Source organism: Callithrix jacchus, chromosome 5, assembly GCF_049354715.1.
Source record: "Callithrix jacchus isolate 240 chromosome 5, calJac240_pri, whole genome shotgun sequence".
In the NCBI taxonomy this organism is placed as follows: domain Eukaryota; kingdom Metazoa; phylum Chordata; class Mammalia; order Primates; family Cebidae; genus Callithrix; species Callithrix jacchus.
Window position 1 is genome coordinate 91,135,803 of NC_133506.1, and position 17,975 is coordinate 91,153,777.

General features: G+C 52.4%; 1 protein-coding gene and 1 long non-coding RNA gene across 12 annotated transcripts in view; one reads left to right on the top strand and one right to left on the bottom strand.

Annotated features, from left to right (window-relative positions):
- Positions 1-1,921: 1,921 nt before the first annotated feature.
- ZNF385C (zinc finger protein 385C) overlaps positions 1,922-17,975 on the top strand; it is a 68,639-nt gene continuing 52,585 nt past the window's right edge. For 9 of the 11 annotated variants that reach the window (XM_078373589.1, XM_054256039.2, XM_078373596.1 and 6 more), the window contains exon 1: positions 1,922-1,986. The gene's annotated coding sequence lies outside the window, so the exon portion shown is untranslated. Of the gene's footprint in view, positions 1,987-16,116; positions 16,225-17,975 lie in introns of all 11 variants that reach the window. The other 2 variants (XM_054256038.2, XM_078373593.1) reach the window with 1 other exon arrangement.
- LOC103793336 (uncharacterized) lies at positions 11,073-12,430 on the bottom strand. The gene is made up of 2 exons (XR_008481544.2): positions 12,343-12,430; positions 11,073-11,141 (listed from the first exon to the last, which is right to left on the bottom strand). It is a non-coding gene; the product is annotated as an uncharacterized LOC103793336 (long non-coding RNA).

Sequence of the window (17,975 nt, forward strand, 5' to 3'; positions counted from 1 at the left end):
AATACAAAAATTAGCTGGGCATGGTGGTGCGCGCCTGTAGTCCCAGCTACTCAGAGGGTTGAGGCAGGAGAATTGCTTGAACCCAGAAGGCGGAGGTTGCAGTGAGCCGAGATTTTGCCATTGCACTCCAGTCTGGGTAACAACAGCGAAACTCCATCTCAAAAAAAAAAAAAAGGAAAGTTTTAAACACTTCCTCTTTTTGAGACAGTCTTGCCCTATAGCCCAGGCTGGAGTGCAATGGTGCAATCTCGACTCACTGCAACCTCTGCCTCTTGGGTTCAAGAGATTCTCCAGTCTCAGACTCCCAAGAAGCTGGGATTATAGGCACCCACCACGAAGCCAGGCTAATTTTTGTATTTTCAGTAGAGACAGCGTTTCACCATGTTGGCCAGGCTGGTCTCCAACTCCTGACCTCTTGGTCCGCCCACCTGGGCTTCCCAAAGTGCTGGGATTACAGGTGTGAGCCACTGCACCCGGCGTAAACACTCCTCTTTAATGGCTCTCCTAAGCCTTTTTCATAAAGAGTATCAACAGTCTCAACTTGAGGCCTATGAAGTGTGTGAGGGCTTTCCTGCTCCCCCTTCCCCATAATAGCTTCCAACCCCAATGTCCCCGCTCTACCTTCCCTTAACCTTCAGGTTATCTTCCCTAGGCTGGGGAGAAGCTGAGATCTGGCATTTGAGGGGTGGGCTCAGGTAGGCATGGGGGTGGGGAGAATTACAAAGGCCTAAATTTACTGTTCTCATTTTAACAAGAAAGGAAAAGAAAGGCAAGATCTAGGTTGATTCATCAGGGAAAGGGCTATTTCTGTAGTAAAAGGCCCAGCAGGCAGGAGGCACCTTCAAGAGGAAGGGAGGGGGCTAGGGCAGAGATTTGAGAGGATGGCAGTCCTTCCTGCCGTCTAACCTCCTTCCCTCCTGCTACATCCTTGGTCCTGTCCCCAGGTAGATGGGAAATGCATCCTCTTTTCTCCCATAATTTTATTTTTTCTGTAGGCCTCTTGTCTGATTGAGGGCTGAAATTCCAGTTTTCATCTTTTTGGCTACCATCTCCCCTAGAGAGTGTACCCCTCTTCCCCAAGGCCCCCTTCCTTCTCCTCTCCAAGTGTCCTTGGCCGTGACTCCAGAAGTCTCCTTCCTCCTCCCTCCTGTCCCATCTCCAGCTGCCTCCCTGGGGGAGAGTTGCTCATCCTCTCCCCACTTTGCCTTCAGTTAGTATACTGCCAGCCAGCAACGTGCTTTTTACAGGTCAATAAAATTAGCGACTGGAGGCAGAGGGAGGGGGCAGGGGCTCAGGGGTGCTAAGCTCAACGGCCTTGAATGTGGCTAGACTCACGGAGTCAGGAAGCCTGTCATTCCAGGGCTAAACAGTGACAGCTGGGGGACCTGGGCTGGCACTAGGGGCGGAGGAGGGGCTGTGTGGCAGGGAGAGAGATAGGCTGAGAATAAAGATGGGCTGGGTGCCTCATGGCCCCTCAGCAGCCTAAGCCCCTACCCAGCTGACCCCTGGAGAGGGCACCCTACCTTTGGGGGAGGTGTCCGGTCGCACACCCACCCTGCCAGGTCTGAAGAGCTCAGATGGAAGGGGAACAAGGACCCGGAGAGGTTTCTGAGCTTTCTTTTTCGTGTGAGGGGTCTTTATATGAAGTCACCTGCTCCAGGGCATGTGGGCAAGGCTGTCTGAAGGGGGGATTTCCGCCCCGCCCCCGTCCCACGCATGTGCCCGCAGTCCTAACTTCTCAGCCTTCAGAAGAACTCGAGCTCGGGGCCCTCCCTGTGGCCCAGATGCTCCCCCGGGACGTCCCACCTGAATGAGCCAGCGCACCCCACCTGCGGGGCCTCGAGGAGGGGCCGGGCCGGGCCCGGCTCCCCCTCCCAGCCCCGCCTCCGCCCCGCCGGGCCCCGCCCCTCTCGGCCAGCCCGAAACGCAGCGCTCCCAGCCAGGCGAGAGCAGGTGGCCGCGGCGGGCTCCGTCTCTGCCCTGCAGGTAAGACGGCAACGCGGGCTGGTCCACGCCGAGGACCTCTAGGGCAGAGCGGGAGAACGAGGCAGCCCCTTCCACCTGTCCAGTCCTCTCGCCTCAAAACTGGGGGACAGTGAGGATATCCCTATCTTGGCTCTGTGCGCCGACGTTGGGCATCTGCTGGACGGGACTGAACTCTGGGGCAATTAGAGGGTCCTGGTTGGTTATCCCTAATGCCAGGCGTGCTCCGAGGGATGGAAAAGGCAGAGCCGGGCATTAGACGCGCAGCTTTCTGGAGTGGGGCAGGTTGGGGATGGTGTCGACGGGGCTCCGGAGTCAGGAACCTCGTTGACAGAGAGCGCGCCATGCCTCATCCAAAGGCAGCCTCTTCCCCACGATAGAGGGTGATGACTTGACCCAAACGGTTTCTGTTCTGTGGACTAATGAGGTAAGAGCCACCGGATCGTTGAGCTGGGGCCTGGGTTTCCTAACGAGCCCCTGGGCACCCGCATCATTTATTTACATCTGGGTACGGGGCGGGGGTGGGGGGAGGTGAGCAGGGGATTACCCCGATGGCCTAGGAAACCCAGAAAGTCTGGGAACTTAGTAGATCTCTTTTGTGTCCGTGTCACAGAGCCGACTGGGGATCACAGATGTGGCCTTATGGTAGACAGGGGAGCATTTGCATACTCAGTGTTGGGATTTGGGCTGTAGGAAAGGGGTCCTGCCTCCCAGGACCTTGAGGAAGGCTTCCTGGAAGAGGAAGCCCTGGGCTGATAGCTTGGATGTGACGTGCTTAGAGCTCTGAGCCACTAAGGAGAGGCAGCCTTTGGGTCTTGGTGCTGGGTTGAGGTAGAGCAGGGGACCCTGGACTGTAGAACAAAGGGAAGTCAGGATGTTACTGTCTGGGTCCAGCTGGGACCCAGGGATCTTCCTGAGATCATCACAAGCCTTTGGACAGAAATGGGTGACAATGAGGGGAGGGGGGCTTCCCTTCCTCGTCTGTCTAGATTCCCCATTCCACTGCCTCATTCCACCACAGAAACCATCAGAGGCAGAAGTTCATTCTCATATCTGACCTTCCTCTTTTCTGCATCTGTGCCAGCTTCTTGCTTCTGGGGGGCTGTGTGCTCTAGTGGAAAAACTGGGGGCTTTGGGGTCAGACCTGAGTTCTAACACCTCTACCTACTTTGTGACCTTGAACAAGTTTCTTAACCTGTTTGAGCTCACCTCCTCACCTGTAAAATGGGGATAATAACAGAACCCACCTCATAGGGTGACTGCAAGGATTAAATGAGAGTACACATGCAGAGCACTTACCACAGTGCCTGGCGCCTGGCGAGGGCTCAGAAAGTACAAGTGTCCCCTCATGTGTCTGACTGCAAAGCTGATCTGCAGGGGGTGAGGGCAAGCAGGGGAGGGGGGAGTAGAAGGTTTTTTTTTTTTTTTTTTTTTAAAGCTAAGCTTGGCTAGAAAGAGTGTCCTTCACTGCATGCCTTATCCCCACCAGCCCCTACCCGCTGCTGGTTCCTGAATCTGTGGACCTGTCTGGGCTGCCCTGGGCCCCTCACCTCTCTTAGTCACCTTGTTTGTGTTGCCCTTTGTCTCTGCAGGGGGGAGAGGGCTCCCCTACCCCCACCCAAGGCAGGGACCAGTACCAGCAGGAGCTCACTTGGGGCTGTGCCTCAGTGGAACAAGCTCCGGCTTAGAGACCCAGCCTGAAAAAAACTCTGGTCATCCCCGCTCTGCCCTCCCCACCTCCAGAAATCCACAAGTTGGGATCAAGCTGCGCTAAATTTTTCCAGGAAGATAAATAATACAAGTGACTGAAAGTCCTGATTGGGGATTGTCCAAGCTGTCCTCCAATGGAAAGACGGCTTCAGGTCCTGGCCTGAGCTCTAGGCTGCCAGGGAAGGCTGGGTTCAGTAGCACCCTTAAACCTGGGCAAGGGAGGGAGTGCCCATACCCTAAGCTGGGGGCTTTCAAAGGCTCCACTCTGGCCCTTCTCCTGCCAAGACCTCTCCCTGTGGGATGAGGCATCAGCAGGGCCAAGGGGATGAGACCGTGAGTCCCCTCCAAGACCACATTCTCCATATCTGTGACTCTGCTGGTCCCTGCCCAGATGGTCACCATCTGGCTCCCAGCCCATGCTAGCCTCTTCCCTGGGTCTGCCTGCCTCAGGATAGGTTATGCCAATACTGTGTGCACCCCTAGGGACAGTGAAGGGACAGCTATTTGCAGGGGCTGTGGATGGAGCTGGAACATGAAGCTGGGTGTCCTCGTACATGCATGAGAGTCCCTTGTGGTGCAGACAGGACCTGGCAGCAGGAAGGGGGTGGCCAGGTTTCAGGTGGAGCTGTCTCCTTTGCACGGAGTCTTTCTGGTTTGTAAAGCTCAGGAGGCAGACAAGTCCAAATTTGCCTCTGGTCCTCCAGGTCGTTAATGAAGGTATATTTGTCAGGGTGAGAGGTTAGCACGTTTCACAGTTGGCTGGCTTGATTTATAACTTTTAAATATTTGGACATATGTCTGTGGGCCGCCATTTGTCCCCCTGCCCCAGGCCCTGCGAGTGTTCTAGGTGGGCCTGGCTGGGCCTGTGACTTCAGCTGCCATTTGGTTAATTCCTGCCCCACTCTCCCCGTCCCCCAGTAGAGTAGCATCCCCGTAAAACTGGGCTTAGAACATGTTCACCTGGACCAGGAAGGAGTTTCAAGGTGAAATAAAGATTGTCAGTTGTCACCAACAAGCAGTTCCCCTGTGGGCCTCCTGACCTCATTATCCACCACAAAACTGGGACAATTTTTTTTTTAAATGTCCTGCGATGCTTGAGAGGGAAGGGCTGGGGAGGAGAGGTTACTTCTCTCCCATGTGTGGTGAGGGTGTGGGTCACTGGACCCCAGGAACAAGGAGGAAGCTAAATGGGGCCACAGCAGGAGGCAGGATGGAAGCTGGCCCAGGGAAAAGCCAGGGCTGGACCCCACTATCCTTCCGGCTGCCCTTGTCAGAGGGAGCTGCGCCCACAGCCAGGGAGGGGGCCATGTGTCTGTAATGTGGGTTCTCCCCTGAGTTTGGAGTTGGGGTTTGGGACAGGGGAGAGTGTGGGGCCAGCTGGCCAGGCGGCGGGGGTCACCCCACCGGGAATGAATGGCATGCTGGTGTTGACTACTATAGTTGAGTGCCCTGTGGCACCTGGGCACACCGTCTGTTCAGAAGAGAGGCAAAAACCTTTGTTGTGGCCGTCTCTGCTCAGTGAGACTTGATTGGGCTATTTGAGGAACAGCCTGTCACCTTGGCCTCATTAGCACCGTGAGGCTCTTGATGGAACTGGACGCACACACATGCACACACACTCTCACAGACTCACCCAGGTCCGCATTCCCCCTGCACCAACTCCCAGAGGTCTGTGTACAGGATTGGGTGCGCCTAAACCCCACCCCAGGCGCAATCTGGGGTGTGGCCACCCTTGCAGATCCACGCTGACACACACGGCTTGCGACGCCCAAACCCTCACCCCAGTCACACTCTCGCTGTCTCTTGTTGGTGACTTTTCATTCACCTTGGGTGACCCGCTGGCTCCAGTGGCCAAGGGTTGGCTTACTAGAGGGTGGCTGGAGGCCAGACGCCGGCAGCGGTTGGTTCAGCTTTGGGGACGGGAGGCAGCAGCATTGCCCTGGTGAGGCCACCCTTGGTGGGGCTCAACCCCCCAGCACCAAGGCTCCCCCATGTCTCCCATGAGAGTGTCTCGGGTCCTGAGGTGGTCTGTCCTTGTGTAGTTCCTGTGAGCTTCTTTCTACTTCCGCTTGTGAGCGTGTCTGGCCCTGTGCCTCCTGCGTGCACGCCCGTCTCTGTTCTCTGCTCCTGACCCCGTCCTTTGCTGTCTCTACTCTCCACCTGTCTAGCCCTTTCTCTGTGAGTCTTTCTCTCTTTGCCTTTTCTTCTTCCTTTCCTCTGCCTCCTCTGTCGATCCCTTCTCTCACTGTCCCTCTTTCACACCCCCGCTCTCGGTGTCTCACTATGTGGCTGTCTCTCTGGGTGGGGCTTTCTGTGTCTTCACCTCTCTCCATCTCTGCCTCTCAGTCTGGACGTGTATCCTTCTGACTCTCCACTTTAGTCTCTTGAGGAGTGCCGGGAAAAGGATAGCCAAGAGTCATCCCAGCACTTTGGGAGGCCGAGGCAGGAGGATCACCTGAGGTCAGAAGTTTGAAACCAGCCAGGCCAACATGGTGAAAATGTTGGCCATTTTCCGTTTTTTTTTTTTTTTTTTTTTTTTTGAGTTGGAGTTTCGCTCTTCTTACCCAGGCTGGAGTGCAATGGTGCGATCTCGGCTCACTGCAACCTCCGCCTCCTGGGTTCAGGCAATTCTCCTGCCTCAGCCTCCTGAGTAGCTGGGACTACAAGCAAGCGCTATCATGCCCAGCTAATTTTTTGTGTTTTTAGTAGAGACGGGGTTTCACCATGTTGACCAGGATGGTCTCAATCTCTTGACCTCGTGATCCACCCGCCTTGGCCTCCCAAAGTGCTGGGATTATAGACGTGAGCCACCACACCCGGTGGCCATTTTCTGTCTCTACTAAAAATGCAAAATTAGCCAGGCATGGTGGTGCATGCCTCTAATCTCAGCTACTTGGGAGGTTGAGGTGGGAGAATCACTTGTACCTCGGAGGCGGAGGTTGCGGTGAGCCAAGACTGTGCCATTGTACTCCAAATAAAGAAGGTGATAATGCCTCCCAGGGGGCCATGATCACTTCTTGGCGCCTCCACTGCTAGGCAAGGAGGCAGGAAGGGGACTATCATGTACTAAGGAGAGTGGATGGACCCGGCATGGTGGCTCACACCTGTAACCCCAGCACTTTGGGAGGCCAAGGTGGGCAGACTGCTTGAGGTCAGGAGTTAAGAGGTCAGCCTGGCCAACATGGTGAAAGCTTGTCTCTAATGAAAAATAAAAAAAATTAGCCTGGCATGGTGGTGCATGCCTATAATCCCAGGTTCTTGGGAGGCTGAGGCAAAAGAATTGCCTGAGCCTGGGAGGTGGAGTTTGCAATGAGCTGAGATCGCACCACTGTACTCCAGCCTGGGTGACAGAACGAGACCCTGTCTCAAAAAAAAAAAAAAAAAAAGGTAGGCCGGGCGTGGTGGTTCACGCCTGTAATCCCAGCACTTTGGGACGCTGAGGCGTGTGGATCATGAGGTCAAGAGATTCAGACCATCCTGGTCAACATGATGAAATCCCATCTCTACTAAAAATACAAAAATTAGATGGGCATGGTGGTGCGTGCCTGTAGTCCCAGCTACTCGGGAGGCTGAGGCAGGAGAATTGCTTGAACCCAGGAGACAGAGGTTGTGGTGAGCTGAGATCATGCCATTGCACTCCAGCCTGGGTGACAAGAGTGAAACTCCATCTCAAAAAAAAAAAAAAGTAAAAAGAGCTGCTGGCTCATCTGCAGCTCCTCTGTTAGGAACACAGGGGTTTTGGCTCCAACTCTGAAATGTTCTTCAGTGATGAGGCCCAGGGTCACAGGCCTGGGAGCAGGGCTGGGGGTCCAGAGTCATCACTCTGGGAGAGAGCCCCTTGTCTGTCTGGTTGACCTGATTGACCTTGAACCTAGGGAAGGGCGTTGGGACTTGGAGTCTCCCTCAGAAGAGGCATTGACCAGAGTGGGGCTGAATCAACACTTCTCTTTCTCCTGGGAGCAGCCAAGCTCAACCCACCCACCCCGGGCCCCAGCTTCCTGCTCTAAACCACCGCTGTGCTCCCCACCCTGTTCCAAATATTTCTGCCAACTGTCCCAGGCCAAGGGGCCTGTTTAAACAGCCTCCCTGCCCTCTCTCAGCCTCCCCACCTCTGTGGCCTCCCCATCCCTCCCACCTCACACAGGAGCCACTGTGCTGGCTGTTTGTTTATTTGACTAAGATTTCCTTGGGTGGGGCAAGGACTGACTCCACAGGTCCTTCTCCTCACTTTAAATGCCCAGGCCAGAGGCCAACCCCAGCTTTGGCCTTGCCTGCCTGCCCTGTCCAGCCTTCCTGGGACCCCCAGATGTCTCTCCTATATCCCAAGCCCCAGACTTCTCTATCCTGATCTCAGCTCTGTTCAGCTCCACATCTGATGCCAGCTGACCCCCTCCCCTGACACAAAGTTGAGCACTCTGGCCCTGGAGGGCAGGATGGGGATGGGGCACTCCCCCACCCCCTGCTGAGAGGAGAAGAAATGCCAGGAAGAGGCTTTGGGAACAAGAACCCTTGGGTTTTCTAGGAGCCCCTAAAGAGGGAGGCATGGAGCGTGGTCTCTGGAATGTGGGAGAAGTCTGCCTGCTCTCCCTGTGGGCGGCGGCTTCAGCCAGTCCTCCAGTGAGACTTTAGCAGAGGAAGAATTCTGTAATGGGCTCGGGGCCTCTGCAAGAATCCATCTCCAGAGTGATCTCCCTGGGATCCTGAGGGGCCTCCTGTTCTTTGATTTTGTACAGAACTTTGCTGTATACAGAACTGCCTCATCCCATCCTATGAGCACCTGCAGAGATCAAAATTCCTTTTTTTTTTTTTTTTTTTCTGACACAAGTCTCACTCTGTCACCCAGGCTGGAGTACAGTGGCTCAATGTTGGCTCACTACAACCTCCGCCTCCTGGGTTCACAAGATTCTCATGCCTCAGCCTCCCGAGTAGCTGGGATTACAGGCAGATGCCACCTTGGCCAGCTAACTTTTTGTACTTTTAATAGAGACAGAGTTTCCCCATGTTGTCCAGGCTGTTCTCAAACTCCTGACCTCAGGTGATCCACCTGCCACGGCCTCCCAAAGTGCAAAGATTACCTGCATGAGCCTCCGCGCCTGGCTGAGATCAAAGTTCTTTTTGTAGATGGTGAAAGCTCAGAGAGCAAAGCAACTTGGGCAGTCTATCTTCTAGCAGAACCTGGACTTGAACCTAGGTGTCCTTTCACCTCACTGGACCATGCTGGAGCTGCTTCTTGGACTAAAAGAGTCACAGGCTGCAGTCACCCCTGGCTCTCCCTGAATCTCCCCTCACCCAAATCTCCTCGCATACCATGCCATGCGTCTCTGGCTAGGAGGTGAATACCGGAGCAGGTAGCATTCTTACAACCTGATTCTGAAATTTGCTGTCCTGGTTAGCAGCTTCCTGAGGGGAGAGGGACACAAGAACTTTTAGAGATGGTTTCAACCCTCTGGGTGCTAATTGGGAATGAGACTCTCCCTAGGTTGAGACTGGGGACAGCTATTCTGGGTCTGCAAGACGAGGTGTCGGAGTGGAGAGGCCAGAGGGGGGAATCAGGAAGTTTCCCCAAATAGCCTGGCCTGAAGCCACATGTGGGAGCCAAGCCCCAAGGAGGTGGCCCAGATGAAGGGGTGAAGGGGCAGCTGTCCAGTTGGCACATGGGCTTGACCCTTGGGAAGCTGGGCATAGGGCAAAAATGAGGAGCAGGACTGGTTTTGTCTCCTCTTTTGTTTTTTGTTTGAGACAGGGTCCTGCTCTGCCACCCAGGCTGGAGGGCAGTGTCGAGATAGCAGCTCACTGCAGCCTCTACCTCCCAGGCCCCAGCCATCCTCCCGCTCCAGCCCTCAGCCAAGAGCCTCACGAATAGCTGGGACTACAGGTATGCACCTGGCTAATTTTGTTACATTTTTTGTAGAGACAGGGGTCTCCCTCTGTTGCCCAGATTGGTCTCAAACTCCTGGGCTCAAGCGATCCTTCTGCCTCCACCTTCCAAAGTGCCAGGATTACAGGCATGAGCCATGCGCAGCCAGTCTCTGCTCTCCCACTGAAATGGCCTTTCCTGGAACTTGATGTCATGAGTAAGCGGGTGTGTCTCTACCCGGTCCCAGTCCCTCCCACCAAGCCTCAGCCTACTGTCCTAGCTCTCATCCCAGTGACACTGATTTCCTCATTCATGTCATCAATATTTATTGAGTACCTACTCTGTGCTATACTTGGTAGGTTCTGCCCTGGGAATTCAAGGAGGAACAAGACAGGGTTCCAAGAGGGAACAAGACAGATTCTCAACAGGGAATAAGAGGCCAGGCGAGGTGGCTAACACCTTTAATCCCAGCACTTGGGAGACCAAAGCAGGCAGATTACTTGAGGTCAGGAGTTCGAGACCAGCCTGGCTAACATGGTGAAACCCCGTCTCTAACTAAAAATGTAGAAATTAGCCAGGTGTGGTGGTGCACACCTGTAATCCCAGCTACTCAGGAGGCTGAGGCAGGAGAATCGCTGGAACCCAGGAGGCGGAGTTTGCAGTGAGCTGAGATTGTGCCACTGCACTCCAGCCTGGGCGACAGAGTGAGACTCGGTCTCAAAAAAAAAAGTGGGATTAAGAGGAAGTGGGAAGGAAATCTTGAGCAAGACTCTGTCTCAAAAAAAAAAAAAAAAAAGAAAGAAAGAAAGAAAAAGAGGGAGGGTCGGGCTCGGTGGCTCATGTCTGTAATCCCAGCACTTTGGGAGGCTGAGGGGGGCGGATCACTGGTCAGGAGTTCCTGGCCAATATGATGAAACCCCGTCTCTACTAAAGAATACAAAAATTAGCTGGGCATGGTGGTATGTGCCTGTAGTCCCAGCTACTCCGGAGGCTGAGGCAGGAAATCGCTGGAACCCAGGAGGCGGAGGTTGCAGTGAGCCGAGATTGCACCACTGCACTCCAGGCTGGGCGACAGAGTGAGACTCCATCTCAAAAAAAAAAAAAAGAGGGAATAAGAGAGCAATACAGGAAGGCCTTTCTCAGAGGTGATAGTTAAATAAACAACAGCCATGAGAAGGAGGAGGGTGGGATCAGGAGCAAAAGAGCACTCAAGGCAGAGAGAACAGGGTTTGAGAAAGCTCCCAGGTGAGGGAGAGATTGCTGTGCTCCAGGGACAGAAAGAGCCCAGTGTGGCTGGAAGGTGGGGAGTCACAGGAAACAGATAGGAGGGGCACAGGATATTTTAACCACTAAGGATATTTTAACCCTAAGGATGTTTTGAATGCAAACATTTTAAACCAAAACATACCAACACTGAAAAGCTTTTAAGATGGTGTTCTCCAGCTTGAACTCTATTCATCCAACTTAATTCTTTGATCAGATTTTTCTGTTTTTCCGCTGTGGTACAGATCAACAATGGCTGTGTTTTTCATTCCATTGTAATTTGACTGAAACTGTTTTCATCGGCATCAATTCCGTTCACGTTTTGCTGCTGAGATTGGAGGCATCCATCAGTTTGGGGGCTGCAGGCTCCTGACACTAGTTTCTGCCATTGTGTGACTGACTGGGTAACCTCATCCCATTTTGGAAGACTTAAATTAAAACCAAAAAAAGATTCGTGTTCAGGATTTGATTCTTTTGTGCATTTAAGTCAATAATGAGTTTTCTCATATCCAGTTCTAGCCATCCTCAGTGTTACTTCTACCCGTAATATTTTTAGGTGGAGAGTTATATTTATATCTCAGTTAATCTGTGGGAGGGATCAGGTGGAAGGGGGTGGACTGGGAGAGAAGGGCTTCGGGGAGGGGAAGGGCCGCATCTTCCAGGCTGGGCAAGCATTCTCCTAAAGCAAAGGGGAAGCTTTTGGAGCTTTTAGCCCAGATCATGATGTGATCAGATTTGCCTTTATTTATTTATTTAGAGACAGGGTCTTATTCTGTCCCCCAGGCTGGAGAGCAGTGATGTGATCACAGCTCACTGCAGCCTTGACTTCCCAGGTTCAAGCGATCCTCCCACCACACCCAGCTAATTTTTGTTTGTTTTTTTTTTTTGTAGAGATGGAGTCTTGCCATGTTGCTCAGGCTGGAGAGTTGCCGTTTTAACAGTTTCCCTCTGGCTGTGTGAAGAGGGACTGGGAGGGAGGGGAGGTGGGGAAGTAGAGGCAGGGGGACCAGCGAGGAGGCTATTCTGCCAATCCAGGTGGTAAAGAGAAGTGAACTGGGCCAGGCATGGGGATGTGTGTGCCTGTAGTCCCAGTGCATTGAGAGGCCAAGGCTGGAGGATTGCTTGAGGCCAGGAGGTTGAGGCTTCAGTGAGCTATGATGGAGGCACCACACTCCAGCCTTGGGGACAAAGTGAGACTTGTCTATTTTTTATTTTTAAGTAAACAGAGCACAGGGTAAAAAAGGGCCGGGTAATCTCTGTCCCACTCCCCAGGATCCCATCACAGCCTTCTTCCAACATCCAGAGCGGCCTCGCTGCTATTCCCACACCCTCAGCTCCTGCTCCTGGTATTTGAGACAGCTGGGAGCCCTTCCCCCCAACACCCAGACTCAGAGTTTGCTGCAGAGTCGAGACCAAGAACTGGGGTGTTTCCCTTGATGCTTTCTGCTCCTTTGTGCCGAGGGAGAGTCGGGGGTGCCGAGGTTGGGGTTGGGGGTGGAAGCGATGGGAACGCCCTGGGATCCACCTACCGTGAGTCCTGTGGCTGGAGCCGTCCAGGCGGCCGCAGACCTGGCGATGAAACAGACGCAGACACTGGGCGCTTGTCCGGCCGTGCCTCACCCTCAGGGTGTGACACTGGGCAGGGGGACAAAGGGGCCTCTGTCAAGTGTGGGGCACTGCGCCCACCCGAGCCAGCCTAGGCGCCTGAGAAGGGAGGGAGGTGGCCTGGGGTGCTGGAAGAGTGAAGGTTGAAGGGAGACAGAACCCAGGTTTGAGTGCCATCTGGGCAAGTCTCTTCCTCTCCGGATCCTCAGTCTCTTCACCTGTAAAGTGGAAATCTCATTCCCAACCTCCCAGACCCAGCATCAGCAGGACCTACATTGTTGACTGACTACACTAGTGCTATTTAGCAAACACATGTAATGATGACCACGTGCCCGGTTGCTAAACCCTTGGCAAATATTGACTCATGTAATCCCTAACGACCCTCTAAAAGTGTCGATTTAAAAAAATTAACCATTTAAAGACTTAAAGTTAGTTTTATTTAGAAGTCTTACAGAGGACTACAGAGCAAGGCCTATAGCCCTAGAACAGTTTTGTCAGATTTTTAATCAGTGTTTTAGCTTATAGTTTATATACAGGGAGTGGGGATTCAGTATGTGCAAAATGACATCAAAATTTGGCTCTAAGAGTATATGTGGTTATTGATTACAGAGGTGTAATCGCTAACTCTGTCAGAGATTATCTTGTGTGCAAGAAGAAGCAAGGACTACGGTTACTTTATTTTTATGGAGACGGGGGTCTTGCTACATTCCCCTGGTTGGTCTTAAGCTCCTGGCCTCAAGTGATCCTCCTGCCTTGGCTTCCCAAAGTGCTGGGATTTACAGGTGTGAGCCACTGCACCTGGCTGGGACTGGGGTCATTGGTCTTTTAAGGAATATAGTGATTCAAGCAAGGGCTGTCAGGTGGTGGGAGGCACTGTGTTTTATCTTGCTCTCCCTATGTTGCCCAGGCTGATCTTGAACTCCTAGACTCAAGCAATCCTTCTGCCTTGGCTTCCCAAAGTGCTGGGATTACAGGTGTGAGCCACCACATCCAGCTAGAGTTTTTTTGTTTTGTTTTTTTAATGAAAAACAATTTTTTGGTGGGGAGGGTGGTTGGAGACAGGGTCTCACTCTGTGACCCAGGCTGGAATGCAGTGGTGTGATCATGGCTCACTGCAACCTCAAACTCCTGACCTCAAGCAGTTCTCCCACCTCAGCCTCCCAAAGAACTGAGATTACAGGTTGGAGCCACTGCACCAGGCCTGAAAAGTAATTTTGAACTAGGGTTGGTAGTAAATGTTGTTAGAGAAGAATTTAAAGTAATAGCTATGAATGACAAAAATAATACCCATTGTTAAGCTCTGATGAAGGGTTTTAATTGGCAAGGAAATGTAGTTATTTTTATTATATGTAGTAATTAAGATAATTAGAATTCTGACTGTCAGCACCACGTTAGGATAATCAGATCTCTATACCTTTTTTCTTCTTTTTTGAGATGGAGCCCAGGTTGGAGTGAAGTTGCTGGATCTTGGCTTACTGCAGCCTTGAATTCCTGGGCTCAAGCAATCTGCCCTCATAGCTGGGCCTACAGGCATGTGCCACCATGCCTAGCTTTCTACCCTCATAGCTGGGCCTACAGGCATGTGCCACCATGCCTAGCTTTCTGCCCTCATAGCTGGGCCTACAGGCATGTGCCACCATGCCTAGCTTTCTGCCCTCATAGCTGGGCCTACAGATATGTTGATATGCTCAGCCCAGACTAGTCCGTGACTCCTGGCCCCAAGCAAACCTCCCATCTCAGCCTCCTAAAATGCTGGAATTATAGGTGGGAGCCACTGCATTCAGCCAAATAATATTTATTTAACCAGAGTGATAAATGACTTTAAAAGTAGCCAGGTGCAGTGGCTCACACCTGTGATATCAGCACTTTGGGAGGCAGAGGCAGGTGGATCACCTGAGGTCAGGAGTTTAAGAACAGCCTAGCCAACATGGCGAAATGCCATCTCTACTAAAAATACAAAAAATTAACTGGGCGTATTGGTGGGTACCTGTAATCCCAGCTACTCAGGAGGCTGAGGAAGGAGAATTGCTTGAACCTGGGAGGCGGAGGTTGCAGTTGCAGTGAGCCAAGATCTTCCACCATTGTACCCCAGCCCGGGGAAACAGAGCTAGACTCTAAAAAAAAAAAAAAAGACTTTAAAAGCTATTTAGAAAGTTACATGGATGTTAAAACTTTAATTCTTTTAAAGTTCAGGGTTTTTTCTGTTTGTTTTTTTTTTTAAAGACGGGATTTCACCATGTTGGTCAGGCTGGTCTTGAACTCCTGACCTCAGGTGATCTGCCCGTTGGCCTCCAAAGTTCTTGGATTACAGGCGTGAGCCACCACACCCGGCCTAAAGTTCAGTTTTTTTAAGTAATCAAAACTAATAAAGATAATTCAGGATTTTGTTGGTAAAATGTAAACTCTTTTGGTTTTTAGGCCAGTTACTAGGAAACAAAGAAAGACCTGTAGTGTGATCGGTTTTTTACATTTTGTCACTGGCATCAGGAGCTTTGTGAAATTATGCTGTCAAAAATGAACAGACATGGCTTCTTATATTTGCTACTTTGTCTCTCTAGAGGTACTTTTGTTTGTTTGCTTTTTTTTTTTTTTTTTTTGAGACAGAGTTTTGCTCTTGTTACCCAGGCGCCACCGTGCCCAGCTAATTTTTTGTATTTTAAGTAGAGATGGGGTTTCACCATGTTGACCAGGATGGTCTGGATCTCTTGACCTCGTGATCCACCCACTCGGCCTCCCAAAGTGCTGGGATTTCAGGCGTGAGCCACCGCACCCAGCTGTTCTTTGTTTTTTTGAGGAGTTTTACTCTATTATCCAGGCTGGAGTACAATGGTGCAATCTTGGCTCACTGCAACCTCCATCACCCGGGTTCTAGCAATTCTCCTGTGTCAGCCTCCCAAGTAGCTGGGATTATAGGTGTGTACCACCATACCTGGCTAATTTTTGTAGTTTTAGTAGAGACAGGGTTTCATCATATTGGCCAGGCTGGTCTCAAACGCCTGAACTCAAGCAATCCTCCTGCCTCAGCCTCCTGAAGTGCTAGGATTACAGGCATGAACCGCCACAACCAGCTGATACCTGGTTCTTTAGCAAGGATGGAGAGGACGTTCTGGGGCACCTTTGCCTGGGGGAACATAATTGTACACCGTCTCCCTTCCCAGAGTTTGGCCCTTAGGGCAAGACCAAGAGTGCAGTGGGTGGGAGAGAAGCCAGATGCCACAAGAGGAATCCTGGGACCGGAGACTCAGGTCAGGGGGTGGAGCAGGGATCTAGAGGAGTCAGTCACCACCCCTCCACCTTTGGCTTAGTTGTGGGAGCAGGGGAGGCTGGAAGACATTTGGTATTCCTTCAACAAAGACAAGTCATACCCTGTGAGGTGCTGGGCTTGGTACCATGTGCCATGCATAAGTTGGCCCCACCTCTAGGAGCCCAGGATTTAGCCAGACATGAAGCACGCCGTGGAACAGGGTGGCATGGGGGCTTCAGCCAAGGGGCAGAGGTGGTGGGAAGCTTCGGGCTTCATGGTCAGCCCAGGAGCAGGAGTAGGACTTGCCTGGAGCAAGGCAGGGGACTTCCAAGGTGGTGGGACAGTGCTCATGGGAACAGTGGGTGGTCCCATGCAGTGTGTCTGGGCTCAGTGTGAGGAAGGCTCTGACAGCCAATCTCTGGAGCTCACCCTTGCTCTCCTACAATCTCTTCAGAATCACCTGGGTGCCTGTTAAAAGGGTCGATGCCGGACCTCACCTCAGGCTCCTGAATCCGAACACTGGAGGTGGAGCCCAGCCCAGGATGCCGGACAAGCTCCCCAGGTGATGCTCCTGTAGCCAGGTACTTGGCAAGCCTGCTGGGCATCAGGTTCTCACTGTTAGCTGCACGTCAATAACCTGGGCAGAATTTTACAGTCCCAGGCTGCATCCGGACCAAGCCCATCAGAATTCTCGGGGAGAGCTCGGGTGCGGTGGCTCACACCTGTAATCCCAGCACTTTGGGAGGCCAAGGCAGGCACATCACTGAAGTCAGGAGTTCGAGACCAGTCTGGTCAATGTGGTGAAACCCCTGTTTGTACTGAAAATACAAAATTAGCCAGGAGTGGTGGCACCTGCCTGTAATCCCAGCTGCTCAGGAGGCTGAGGCAGGAGAATTGCTTGAATCTCAGAGGCGGAGGTTGCTGTGAGCTGAGATCGTGCCATTGCACTCCAGCCTGGGAAATAAGAGCGAAACTCCGCCTCAAAAAACAAAAACAAAAATTAACTGGGCATGGCAGCAGGCACAATCCCAGCTTCTTGGGAGGCAGAGGCAGGAGAATGACTTGAAGCCAGGAGGTGAAGGTTTCAGTGAGCTGAGATCATGCATTCCAGCCTGGGTGACAGAATCAGACCCTGTTTCAAAAAAAATTTTTTTAAACACCCTGGAGAGGAGCTTGGACATCAGAATCTTCAAAGGCTGCTCAGGTGATTCCTGTGAGTGGCCGTGGCTAAAAACCCTTAGGCAGCCTGTCCCTCAGGTCAGCCAGGTCTGTCTGACATCTCCCCTCCAGAGGGGCCCTCCTGAGGACCTGTCTTCTGCAAGCCCTCGTCCATCCTGATTCATGTGTTTATCTGCTGATTGTCTGCACGCATCCTTCTTCCCTCAACGCAGATTTGCAAGTTCCATGAGGGCCCCTCGGACTTTTGTTCACTGCTAGAACTCAGCGTACACAATGGACGGACTGGCATATAGTATGTGTTCAACAAATGTTTATTGAGTGAATTTATCAAGCCCCTACTCTGAGCCAAGCACAAAGGGAGACACAATCCCTGTATCAGCTCTTGGTTCTCCCGACAACCCCATGAGGTATATACTACTGGGTCCATTTTACAGATCAGAGAGGTAAGGACTTTGCCCCAGGTCTGATGCCTCCTGAAGCTCAGGCTCTGTCCTCCATGCTGCCCTGCCACCCAGCCAAGGCATCTGAGCAGCCCTGCTTCGGGAAGCTGCTTGGAAGCTGCACCAGCGGGTCTGGGGGGCACATGACATGTTGACACAGCCCGTTCTTGGGGCGTTTCTTGGAACCTCTCAGCTGGTTTTCAAAGGCCTCCTTCTTCATGGCCTGCTATGGTTGTGTGCCTGCCTCCACCCACTGGACTGATTTGAGAGGAGGACTTTGATGTGGTCAGCAACGGCTCCCCGGCCAACAAGGTGAACCATGGATGCCCCACCGCCTCCCTCAGCCAATGGACTAGGAGGCTCCCTCTTCCCCTGCCCCAGGTGACCCTGGAACCTCGTAGTCATCCCCAGCCTCTCCTGCCTCCATCCTTGTGAGGTTAGGATGGGTCAGGATTTCTCATATTGAGGAAGAGGAGAGGACCCCAAGGCCTGGATCGGGGGTCTGAGGTGGGACGATCCTGCTGGACAAACTAACTAAATAAAAGCTTCAGGAAGTGAAGGGAGGGTCAGGGAAACTTACAGATCTTAATTTCTGCAGGGTTGAACCTGGCTGGTGTGCAGGGCCCTTCCCTCCCAACACCTTCTGAAAGCAGCTCTTTAAGTAAGAGGAAAGGTGTCCGAAGTCCCCGTGAGG